General features: G+C 46.7%; 1 long non-coding RNA gene across 1 annotated transcript in view; it reads right to left on the bottom strand.

Moving 5' to 3' along the window:
* LOC113624712 (uncharacterized) overlaps positions 1 to 12,864 on the bottom strand; it is a 27,052-nt gene extending 14,188 nt beyond the window's left edge. The window contains exons 1-2 of the long non-coding RNA XR_003434440.1: positions 11,709 to 12,864; positions 1,276 to 1,356 (exon numbers count right to left, since the gene is read on the bottom strand). This is a non-coding gene — a long non-coding RNA (uncharacterized LOC113624712). The remainder of the gene's footprint in view (positions 1 to 1,275; positions 1,357 to 11,708) is intronic.

Genomic DNA, 12,864 nt, shown 5'->3' with positions numbered 1-12,864 from the left:
TTTTGGCGCTAACGCCACCGCTTAATGAACTCTAAGATAACATCATTCTAGTATACAGAAAATATTTTATTTATTTATTTATTTTAATTTTTTTTTTTTTTTTTTTTTTTGCGGTACGCGGGCCTCTCACTGTTGTGGCCTCTCCCGTTGCGGAGCACAGGCTCCGGACGCGCAGGCTCAGCGGCCATGGCTCACGGGCCCAGGTGTTCTGCGGCATGTGGGATCTTCCCGGACCGGAGCACGAACCCGTGTCCCCTGCTTCGGCAGGTGGACTCTCAACCACTGCGCCACCAGGGAAGCCCTAGGACACCTCTTGCATCCTGACCTGCTTTGGCTACCAGGGACCTCAGGAAGGGGCGTGGTCGTATTTGTTATTTCCTCCCTCAGGACATGGCTGCCTACCAGTCAAGTGACTTCTTCAAACTGAAAGTCCCCTTCAAGTGAACCCAACAAAAATCTAGCATTTGATGTATTCTTCTCATTGCATATTTAACCATGTCTTGACTAGCAACTTAGCACACATGCACACTCATATAGGTGTGTGTAAGTACACACAAACGTACATACGTGCACATGCATGCATACGCTGATACCAGAGTCCCAAATATACACATATATCTGCATTCACACCCACGTACAGAAGCACACGCACACCAGCCGCTGGAAGACTGTGCCAGAGTTTCAGGGCAAACTTTACACCCAGCCCCAGCCCTGAGCCCTGAGGAGGGCCTCCCAAGCAGGAGGAGCAGGGAACACTCCCCCAGGGGAAGGATTTCAGGGCCAGTTGGCACTAATTACAAGCCATGGAATACGCTCGCTCATCCATCATCCCCGAGTGACAGTCTGCCCGCCCAGCCCCCTCCCCCATTCCATTCCATTTCTCCTTGAGTGACCGGGAGATCGGCTGTACAGAGTTAAGGGCACACTCTAGCTCAGCTGTTGGCCTTCTGTTCTTCCCTCTCCACACTCCAGGGGCTCTTGTGAAGCTCCCCACTCCTCTCCCTCGCTTAAGCCCCTTTCACTCAGGCTTTTATCATGTGCCCCACCCTGGGCTTCATTTTCAGTATTTCACTGAAACTTAGCAGTAATCCTGTGACTTGGTATTGTTTTGCCAGATTTGCAAATGAGGAAAAGCAGCCTCTCAGAAATGATTTGCTCAGGGTCACCCAGCTGGGCAGGCTAGCAGTGCTATTCAAACCAGATTCTGCCATTTGCGCAGGATCCCAGCGCATCTCCTACCCTCCCCCACCTCCATGCGGTGACTCCCCAGCTCACCGTCTCAGGTTTGAAGAGCCTGCTTATTGCTGAGTGTTTCCTCTTGGAAACCCCACGAGCACTTCTTCCTCGTCTTCTGTCCTAAATCAACGAAACAGCCAGAGTCTGAAGGAGTCCCACAGTGGGAGACCAAATACCAGTCCCACGGGCCAAGGGTCAGGGGCTGAGCAGAAAATGCATGGCAACAGCCAGGTGGGTGAGACGGGCGAGCAAGGTTCTGGAGGATGGCCTCACCGTGGACACAAGGTGCCTGACTGGTGGCCAGCTCCAGGGTACAGCGTCAGAGCCAACTCCCCTTCTGCTGCCACAGCCAGACTGTCAGCCCTGTATCCCCAACCCCTGCTCATCAAGCTGTGCTTCGTGGGGACTGGGTGTCCTGGGGGTGCCTCTGGGCCCCTTCAGAGGGTGAGGCCAGGGCAGTGTGGGCCTCATTAGAAAAATCTGCTCCCCTGATGAAATAGTTTTGAAAACCTCCTGGAAGGCTGTGACTATGTCTTTTCGTCATTATCCTCAGCTTCAAGCATGGAGCCTGGCTCCTACCGAGTTGGCCCTCAGTACATATTGGCTAAATCAAAACAAAAGAAAACAATGCCTTTCTGAACCCTGTCCACTTATTTAAATGCTGTCATTCTTCTAAGTCCAGTGCAAACCACATCCTCCCCTCCCCACCAGTAGTGTTCTCTACTTTTCCCAGCCAATGTCACCATGTTCATGAGTGTTTGCCTTCTCACTCCAGCTACTCGGAAGCTCTTTGGGAAGCTGATTCAGTCCATGCTTCTCTGATACCATCTATGCCTATAAATGCGTAACAAATGCTTTTGATTCAAAGTGTGCAACGTCCATATTTGGGTAAAGATTTCCTTTTATAATGATGACATTGACGTTATTCTTATTTTCTGTGTCTCCTAACGAAACCACTGGAGGAAGGAATACCAAGGTGCAGCTTCTCATAGTTACTATCAGCTAGGGTTTTGCCTGATAAGTTACTTCTCAATGAGAGAACCACACATTTGTGTTAGGTGGTCTTTCTTCCTTACTGCTGCTCGAGGCCTTTGATCCTTGGGGGTCAAGATTTAGGATTCAGGGGTGGATGGCTTCAGTCAGAACTGGACAATGGTTCTGCACCTTGCCTGTAAGTAAACATCTGGAGTCTAGAATTTTAGTGGCTCTAGGATTCAACAATGTGACAGCCCTGCAGCTCCTCTTATCTATTCAAACAGGCCGCCTAAAGAGAATCTGTACTCTGTAAACGTCCTGAGGCACCTTTTCCCTTTCCCTCTAATTGATATGCAGTATCTATAAAAGTCCCAGATTCATCCACCTTGTTTCCACCTAAGATGTTTAACCTAACAATTATTTACACACAGGAAAAGAAAAAAACAAACAAACCATGAAGCTCCCCACCAAAGGATAATGAAAGAAAGAAGAGGACTAGTCTCTGATACTAAGTAGTCTCATAAGAAGCACCATTCTTGCAGCATTAGCCACAATAGCTCAAGGATGGAAGCAACCTAAACATCCACTGGATGAAGAATATGTGGATCGGACTTCCCTGGTGGCTCAGTGGATAAGAATCCGCCCCCCAATGCAGGGGACATGGGTTCGAGCCCTGGTCCGGGAAAATCCCACATGCCGCAGAACAACTAAGCCCATGCACCACAACTACTGAGCCTGTGCTCTACAGCTCGCGAGCCACAACTCCTGAGCCCGCGTGCCTAGAGCCCGTGCCCTGCAACGAGAGAAGCCACTGCAATGAGAAGCCCGCGCACCGCAACGAAGAGTAGCCCCCGCTCACCACATCTAGAGAAAGCCGGTGCGCAGCAACGAAGACCCAAATGCAGCCAAAAAAAAAAAGAATACGTGGATAAAGAAAATATGGCATATCCATACAAAGGAATATAATTCAGTTTAAAAAAAGGAAGGAAATCCTGCCACATGCTTCAACATGGATGAACCTTGAGGACATTATGCTAAGTGAAATAAGCCAGTCCCAAAAGACAAATGATGTACAAGTCTACTGATGTGATGCATCTAAAGTAGTGGAACTCTTAGAGAGTAGAATGGTGGCTGCCAGGGGCTGGAGGGAGAGGGAACAGGGGCCTTGCTGTTCAACACGTGCAGTGTTTCAGTTTTGCAGGATGAAAAAGTCTTAGAAATCTGTTGCACGATAGTTAACACTTCTGTGCTGTACACGACAAATGGTTAAAGGGTAAATTGTATAGGTTTTTTTACCACAATTTTTTTAAAAAGCACCATTCATGGGCAACAAGTCTGTCCCAGGGATTTCCCAGGAAATCCCACCATAACTGTACACAATGGGCATTGTTTTCTTCACTTCAGAAAGGGAAGAAAGGAGAGGTCCAGAGACATACTTGAACCTGTGGCCATCTGACTCCAGCAGCTATGCTTTCTCACCACTGCACAGATCCCTCCACTCTCACGTGGGATTGGGCTGGTGGCCACCGCGCCACAGATGAGAGCAGTGAGTGGGGTTGTGAGTAGAGAGAAGTTTCTCTGGTTTTGTAAGACTTTCCAGGTCAAACCACCTCTCCCAACGTGTTAACAGTCTCCCCCAATATGTTCCCCACTTCTTCCTTTGTAATAGAACCCCTGAGTTTTAGCTGGTTACCTGGAGGAAATAAAGATTTCCTCCCCTGAAATTAGCTGTGGCCATGTGACTAAGTTCTGGCTAATGGGATGTAAGGAGAAGAATCATAGGTAACTTCTGGAAAGTCTCTTTATTTATTTTTTTTTTATTTTTTTTAAATTTATTTTTGGCTATGCCGTGCAGCATATGAGATCTTAGTTCCCTGACCAGGGATTGAACCCGTGCCCCCTGCAGTGGAAGCTCGGAGTTTTAACCACTGGATGGGCCACCAGGGAAGTCCCTGGAAAGTCTCTTTAAAAGAGGGGCACACCCACGCATTCATTGTAGGAAATTTATAAAAAGTGGACGAAAAAATGATAATGGTCCAAAAATAAATATTCTTAATAATTTAACATAAAAAAAGAAAAAAAAAAGAGGGGCACACCCTTCTTCAGTCCTTCTTCCTGCCTTCTATTGGCTGGAATAAAACATGATGGCTGGAGCTTCAGTGGCCATTATGGGTCATGAGGTAGAAACTAATATTAACTGATAACTCCAACCATAGCACGTTGATACCATCATGTGAGGCCCTTGCACAAAATGAGGGCATCTGATTTATCGATGCTGCATATGTTACATATGAGAGAAATCTGAAGTCATCCCATTGATCCTGACAGGTCTAGTAGGACCTAGATCCTTCAGTGCTTATGGTTGGATGAAATCACAAGATCCATGTGCCCACAAAGAAATGATAGAGGTTCTGAGGACAAACATTTGTAAGTTAGAAGCCGAAATCATTGACTTCTCCCGTTTTCCCATTCATTCATTCATTCATTCAACAAGTAGAAGTTGAGCGCCCACGATGTGCTAGGCACTGTTGTAGCCCTGGAAACATAATGTCAAACAAGACAGACAGAGTCCTTGTCCCCGGAGATCATGCACTTTTATGGACTGATAATATCTTCCTTCTACTTCCCACCGTGTGGTATGAAATGTCCCATGTAGTGGGAGGTGGGGGCGGGGGTGACTGGAACGTGGGAGGAATTTTGAAATGTGGCCAAAGGGGAGCAATTTTCTCTCATCCCAGATTTCCTGAGAAAGTCCATTTTGGTGCCACAGAGGAGACATTCCTATGTCTTGTTCCGGCTTGTGCTGGGGGTGGGGATTGAGTCAGAGCTACAATATGAGATCAATAAACTCACCTAAGAATCCACCACCCGAACCAGTTCTTTAAGTTTCTCCAGGGTCCGGACTCCCCGGTGGCGCAGTGGTTAAGAATCCGCCTGCCAATGCAGGGGACATGGGTTCGAGCCCTGGTCTGGGAAGATCCCACATGCCGCAGAGCAACTAAGCCCGTGTGCCACAACTCCTGAACCCGCGTGCCTAGAATCTGTGCTCCGCAACAAGAGAAACCACCGCAATGAGAAGCCCACGTACCGCAACGAAGAGTAGCCCCTGCTCGCCGCAACTAGAGAAAGCCCGCGCGCAGCAACGAAGACCCAATGCAGCCAAAAAATAAAAATTAAATTAAATTAAAAATTTTTTTTTAAAAAGTCTCTCCAGGGTCCCAAAGGGCTCCAGCTACCAAAAATGATTCCTGGCATTAGTACGGGCAAATGTGGTGAGAAGTTCCCCAGTGGGGAGGTTTTCTAAACCAAAATCATGGCACAAGATCTGAGAAGTTCCCATCCCTGTGGGGTCCACTAAAACTGAAAACTTTTGAAATCAGAACTCTCCCCAAATATAGATCTGGAGCCTCTGGCATTGTATCGTACTAGCTAGGTCCATCACCCTAAAATCCTTTTGCTGCTAGAAATTAATAAATCTTAAATTAATAGTTTGCAACACTATTCACAATAGTCAAGATGTGGAAACAACTGTCCATCGACAATGAATGGATAAAGAAAATGTGGTAAAGGCGTACATGGAATATTATTCAGCCTTAAAAGAGAAGAAAATTCTGCAATATGTGAAAACATGGGTGAACCTTGAAGATATTATGCTAAATGAAATAAGCCCATCTCAGAAAGACAAGTACTGCATGATTCCACTTACATGAGGTTTCCAAAATAGTCAAACTCTTAGAATCAAAGAATGGAACGGTGATTGCCAAGAGCTGGATGGAGAGAGAAATGGAAAATTCCTAATCAACCAGCATAAAGTTTCAATTAGCAAGATGAATAAATCCTAGAGATCTGCCGTACACCATTGTACCTATCGTCAATAATACTGTATTGTACCCTTAAAAATCTGTTAAGAGGGTAGATCTCATGTTAAGTGTTTGTTAAGTATTCTCACCAAAATAAGATAAATTTAAAAAAAACCCTAGCAGTGAACTAACAATTGATCCTGCACTAATCTAGGCATTCTGATTGTTGTTCCTGAGAAATTTTCGTTCCATCTGGGGAGACATAACAAGGAAAAATAAAAAAGCACAATCTCTGCTCTAAGGGAGGCTCTTGGCCTGGTGGGGAATCGGACATAAACTAACCATAACTGCACGAGGCAGAAGGTGCAGCTAGAAAGGCAGGTAGAGTTCAGTTTGGAAGGCATCGAATGCCATGCGAAGAAGTTTGGAATGTAGTCTCTGTATGAAGGTCTCACCCGAGTTGATGAGAGGCTATGTCATCAAGATATTTAGGAATATCTAAGTATTCTATTTAGGAATATCTAAATATTCTATAGAGCCCATGTTGCAGACGCCAGAGGGATCACGGGATCCTCTTGAAATGTACACCAAAACACAAAATACAGATTTTTCCAGAAAGAGTTACCTTACCCATAGATTTCATCAGCTTTTAAAAAAAAGGGTCCAGAGACTTCGCTGGCGGTTCAGTAGTTAAGACTCTCCGTGCTTCCCCTGCAAGGGGCACAGGTCTGATCCCTGGTCGGGGAACTAGGATCCTGCAACTCCACGCAATGAGGCGAAAAAAATTTTTAATAAAAAAAATAAAGGGTCCATAACGCAATAAAGGTTAGAAAGCATTGTCTAAGCACCAGGGAGCCATCACAGTTTGGGGCAGATGATCTGAAGTCTGTGTTGTCGACTCACACTCTGATGGAGTGGAGATTGGAAAGAAAGTTTTTCAGAAGATGATCCAAAACCCCAAGGTGGATATTGAGCTGACAGGGTAATGGAGAAAACAGGGCATGTCTGAGAGGTAGAATGCACAGGATTTAGGGCAATTCCGGATGAAGGCGGCAGAGGGAAAGGAAGGTAAAGATTAGAATTTTGATTGGAATTCTAAGGAGAAAGACGTCAAAGAAATTATGACTGACTTCCAAATGACACAATTTCTTCTAGTCTGCCTTAGAGACAGAAGGAATATTTTCACAAAACCAGTCCGGGGTGCCTTCCAAAGGACACGGTCACCAGGCAGTTTGCCAGAATTTCACTTTGTCTATGGTATGTTTTGATATGAGGGTCAGATACAGTATTCTCATCCTCTGAATCGTGTGATTCACATCCAGAAATTCTGTAAGATTCTAATGACTTGGAGGAAAACCTAGTTACTTGTTTAGCTGTATAGTTAAGATTGTATTTCATTGGGTCACCTTAGAGCCTCCCCCATCTTTGCGAAGGAAAAAGGTATCTCCTACGGTTCTATAGAGCCCATGTTGCGTGGGCTATTCCAACCTCCACAGCAAGTAAGGAAGGGCAAAAATGACTTCAAGGTTTTCACCCCAAGCAATTGTGTTATGCTTTTAAACTGCAAAATAGAATCAAGGAAGAGAAGCAGGTTTGTGGGGAAGATGAAGGTAAGATCATTAAATTGGGTTTGGGCAAACTGAATCCGAGGTATTTCTGAGACATTTTATCCATTAGGAACCTTTTGGTTGTGGGTGGCAGAATCCATCTGAAACCGATGTGAGTACAAGGAATGTCCCGGCTTACATAACTGAAAACTCGAGAGGTTCTGCTGCAGGCATGGCTGTATCAGGTTCTCACATGATGTTATCAGGCATCTGTCTCTCCCCATCTCTTGCCTTCTTGTTCCTTATTATGTTTCCAGTTTAGGCAGATTCTCCTCTCCACGAGGCAGTGGTTATGACCAACAGCAGTTTCAAGCTTACCCTCTTCTGCCAGCAAAACTATGCCAGCAATTCCACTCTCTCCAAAGTTCTGGCAAACATCTCAGGTCTAATTCTTTTTTTTTTTTTTAACGCGTGCATGTTTTTGGTTTTTTTTAAAATTAATATTAATTAATTAGGCTGTGTTGGGTCTTCATGTTGCTGCACACAGGCTTTCTCTAGTTGCGGCGAGTGGGGACCACCCTTCGTTGTGGTGCGTGGGCTTCTCACTGCGGTGGCTTCTCTTGTTGCAGAGCAAGGCTCTAGGTGCGCGGGCTTCAGTAGTTGTGGCTCGTGGGCTCAGTAGTTGTGGCTCACGGGCTCTAGAGCGCAGGCTTAGTAGTTGTGGCACACAAGCTTAGTTGCTCCGCGGCATGTGGGATCTTCCTGGACCAGGGCTCGAACCTGTGTCCCCTGTATTGGCAGGCAGATTCTTAACCACTGAGCCACCAGGGAAGCCCCTCAGGTCTAATTCTGATTGACTTTGATCAGATACCCATCCTTGAATCAATTATTGTTGTTTAATTGGCTCAGTCTTCTGTGGTTGACAGCCTCAATTATGTCCCCCAGTGATCCTGCCTCCTAGATTCATACTCTTGTTTTATCTTCTCCTCTTGAGTAACTTACTTCTAACCAACAGAATATGGCAATGTTGAGGGGTTGTCACTTCTGTGATTAGGTTACAAAGACTTTGACTTCTATCTTGCTAGCAGACTCTCTCTTGCTGGCTTTGCTAATGCAAGCTGCCATGTTGGAGACACCCACATTGCAAGGAACCGAGGGTGGCCAACGGCCACCAAGGAACCAAGACCCTCAGTCCAACAGCACTTGCGGAACTGAATCCTGCCAACAACTCTGAAAGTTAACGTGGAAGCAACTCCTTCCCCTTTGAGCCTTCAGATGAGACCCCAGCCCTGATACTTTGACTGCAGCCTCATGAGAGACCATGATCAGAGGACCCAACCAAACCCTGCCCAGATTCCTGACCCACAGAAACTGTGAGAAAATAAATGTGTGTTGTCTTAAGCCACTAAATTTTGGACTAATTTGTTATACAGCCATAGACCTAATACACGTGGGTTGTGGGACTGCCCCTGAAGGGGTAGGTGAGGTCAGCCTCGTGTGAACCATGCGGAATGAAAGTAGAGAACAGCTGTCTCCCCAGAGGAAAGCTAAGGTGTTACTAGAAGCAGGATGGAATTCAGGCAGGCAAAAGCACCTGATACCTACCTCATACATCTACTTGGGAATGTAAGGAAGCAGCTGCAAACATACCTGGAGATATATTAGGTTGGCCAAAAAGTTTGTTTGGGTTTTTTCATGTTATGGGAAAACCCAAACGAACTTTTTTGCCAACCCCAATAGACTTGGGCAGCGATTCTTGCACAGGTGATTGTTGAAACTGTAAAAATGGATGAAATTGCCCTCAAAGAGAGAAGGGCCAAGGGCAGATCTCTTAGGAAGAGCAACAATTAAGGGGCAGATGGAAGAAGAGGCAAAGGTGAGTAGGTGAGGGGCAGAGGTATAGGATGATGTGCTCGATAGGGAACAAATTCAGCTTGTCTGGTCGCTAAGACAAGCATCTGAGGAGCTGCAGCACACTGTTAGAAATCTGGGCTTTCAGTTCGGAAGTTGTACATTGGGAAGTCATCAACGTAAATGAGAGTGTTAAAATCAGGTATGTGGATGATTTTGTCCAGTGAGAAGGCTTGAGGGGAGAAGAGGTCATGGACAAATCCTTGCAGAATGTGTATTTAAGCAGCAGGGGAGGGAAGAACACCCATGGGAAGGGACCTGAGGAGGAACAGTTGGAGACATAAGAGGCAGTTCAAGACTGGTCTAGTCTCCCAGAAACCATGAGCATTTCAAGACTGATACAGTCAAGAGAGGCAGAAGCTAAAGAGAGGTTGTGTGTGATGAGAATCGAGAAAAGAATGATGGGCCAGGGATGGGGAGGTCCGTGGTGGTCCCAGTGGGAAACATTCCAGGGGAAAGTAGGGGCAAAAGCCAGACTGCATAGGTTTAAGAGTGGGTGGGACATGAAGGGGAGATGTGGCAAACTGACCAGCATTGTGAGAAGTTTCACGGTGGGTTATGGGAAGATTTGAGCATATCTGTAGGCTGAGGGGGAAAGTCTGGGCTGTGCCTTTCCACTGCCATCTCAGGGTAATTTCAGTTGACTTCCTTGAGTTCTGTTACAGCTTTCGGAGATGACAGGGTCCAAAACTGTCCACAAACCTTTGTTGTAAAGAGCCAGCTAGTAAATATACTAAGCTTTACCAGCCGTAGGGTGGTCTCTGTAGTGACCCCTCAACTCTGCCATTGTAGTGTGAAAGCAGCCATAGGCAATGTGTCACCAAGTGAGCAGGGCTGTGTCTCAATGGACCTTATTTACAAAAAAAAAAAAAAAAAAAAGCCACACACACCAAAAACACAAAAAAAACCCCAACAGGCAAAGGGCAAGATTTCATCCGTGGGCTATAGTTTGCTGAACCTTCCTCTAGGCTCATGGAAGGGGATTGGAGATGCAATAAATTGGGCAACTGATGAAGCAAGGATAGCATCAAGACCTCGGGGAAATGGGTTTGCCTCCGAAAGAAGGTTCTTCTGTCTATTTGGACACCTGTCGTTCTCTGACTTTCCTCTTTATGTGTCTGCCTTGTAACCCTCAACTACGAGCACCTTGGGGCTAGGAATGTTTCCCAGCAATGATTCCAGAGGCTTCCACACAGGAAGCCCTCAGACACATAAGCAGCTGAGAGGAGACACAAAGGCGCCTTATTGTGGAAGAAGGGGAAAGGAGAGAGACACATATGGAAAGGCCTGTGTCACCTCTGAGTTAGGAGCCATGAAGCCAAGTTCCCTCCACTGATGTTTAAGCAGAGAGGCAACATGTCTCTAATATTAGTTTCAGATTGCGTCCTTCCAAGAGGCAGAGGACTGAGGTAGAAGGTCTTGCTGTCTCACAAGTGGTATACTGGAATCTGGGGAGGACTCCGGAGATTAGGGAGGAGGGCAAAGGGCCACCTCCAGAAAGATCCTGGACATACTGGGGGATGGTGAGGAAGAAAGGGTACTGCAAAGCCCAGGAGCACTCTGGAAGTCCCGAGGGGGGAAGGGGGAGAAAAGAATGTAAGAGGGGCTGGGGCCAAATAGCTCCTGGGTACCTTTTTTTTTTTTGGCCGCACTGTGCATCATCTTAGTTCCCTGACCAGGGATCGAACCTGTACACCCTGCTGTGGAAGCACGGAGTCTTAACCACTGGACCACCAGGGAAGTCCCTTGGCCTCCATTTTAAACTCCTGAGATGGGATGGGGCTGTACAGAGGTTTAAAAGCTGGTAAGTGAAAAAGGAAGCCTTCTTTATGCAGCTCACACCTGGGCACAGGGAATCCAGAGACTGGAGACTGAGCTGAGAGGGACCAAAGAGAGTCCATCCCCTCGCGGGGAACCAGAGTCCACTCTGCCTTGGGAAGGGTGTTTGTGGAACACAAATGGCGGCCTTCAGACTAAGGTAGAAGCTGCAGAAACCTGAGGGTGGAGGCACTGGGGTAGCTTGATGAATAGGTAGGAGGCATCTCTTGGCAGGGGAAAAGGGTAAGGGCATCTTCAAGAAAAATGATGTCATTGGAGCTGAGCCTAGCCTAGAGGGAAGTGTTCAAGCCCTCCACAACCTTTCTCAGCCTGACTTTCCATCCTTGCTATTCTCCTTCCTATATCCTAGGTTCCTACCGAATTTACAACCCATTCTAAGCACATACCACCATTTCCCCACCTTCCAGCCTTTGTGTTGTTTCCTCTCCTTGCCATTTCCTGGTCTTCCTTCCTCCCATCTTCTTGTCTTTAAATCCTTTCTGGTCTTCAAGTCTTAGATGCTACTTCCTCCAGGAAGCCTTCTTAGATTCCATTCCCACCTGGGAGCAATCCTTCCCTCCTCCGAACTCTTTGTCTGTCACCAGAGAAGTCATTTAGCAATTTTCACCTGTAATAAAGAAGTGCTGAGGACAGAAGCCATTCTCCAGGCAGCTCTGTGCCTTCCCCTTAGCCAGCGCACATTACCCAGGCAGACGCCCTCCACAAGTGGGGACTGGACAAGGGTCTGTACAAGCTCAGGCAGGTGCTACAGTCCCTTTTACCAGCTCCTGGGGCTGTTCTGTCTGCTGGGTTAGCGCCCTGTATGCACCAAGCCTGTAGCTACCAGAATCCTGGACACCCTGCACCCCTCCTCCTACAGAAGCCCCAGCTGCTTGCTAATTCTGCTTCCTGCTTTTAACCCAAGGATAAACCCAGGCTCACTCTTCTGTCTCTCGGCTGGCTTTCTCTCCTCATGGTGGGGAATGCCACAATGGGGTCTCTTAAGCACATTGATTTAGGAAACAGGCTCTGAGCTACCTATGTTCTTACAACCCAGGAGCTCTGGGTATTCACGTGCTGGTTGGACAGCCTGTCTGCCTCTCCCATGGAGCTGGCTATCCCTTGGTATCAGCCATATTGGCTGATTTCAACCCCAGTTCACTTTTGGCCTGGGCTAGAGAAGTGCATTTAGTGAATTAACTTAATAAAGTATGCGTGGTGGGCGTATAAGAGCTCCTCCAAAGAGATGCACTAAGTTTATTGTGTTAAATTGCTGTGTGCCCTTGGGCAAGTGACACCCCCCACCCTAACTCCTGTCGATATCTTGGCTTCTATCTTTGAAAAAACAAGAAGGTTGGGCAAACTTGCAAATCCTGCTAGCCCTAATCTTCCGTGTGGTGTGTGTCGTGGGTGTGTGTATCTCAGCTCCCACAGAGCAGATCAGACAATCATAAGAAAAGGGTTCCTGACAAAGGTGACAGGGATTCGAACACTTCCTAGGCGTTGATGCCCTTGGTGATTTGCAATTTGCATCTGGGAGATTTTGCACCTGAAGACAAAGAGAAAGGATTATTTTT

The sequence above is a fragment of the Aethalodelphis obliquidens genome, unplaced genomic scaffold (genome assembly GCF_003676395.1).
Source record: "Aethalodelphis obliquidens isolate GAN/ISIS:26980383/991018 unplaced genomic scaffold, ASM367639v1 scaffold14, whole genome shotgun sequence".
Classification (NCBI taxonomy): Eukaryota; Metazoa; Chordata; class Mammalia; order Artiodactyla; family Delphinidae; genus Aethalodelphis; species Aethalodelphis obliquidens.
This window is presented reverse-complemented; position numbering and strand designations above follow the sequence as displayed.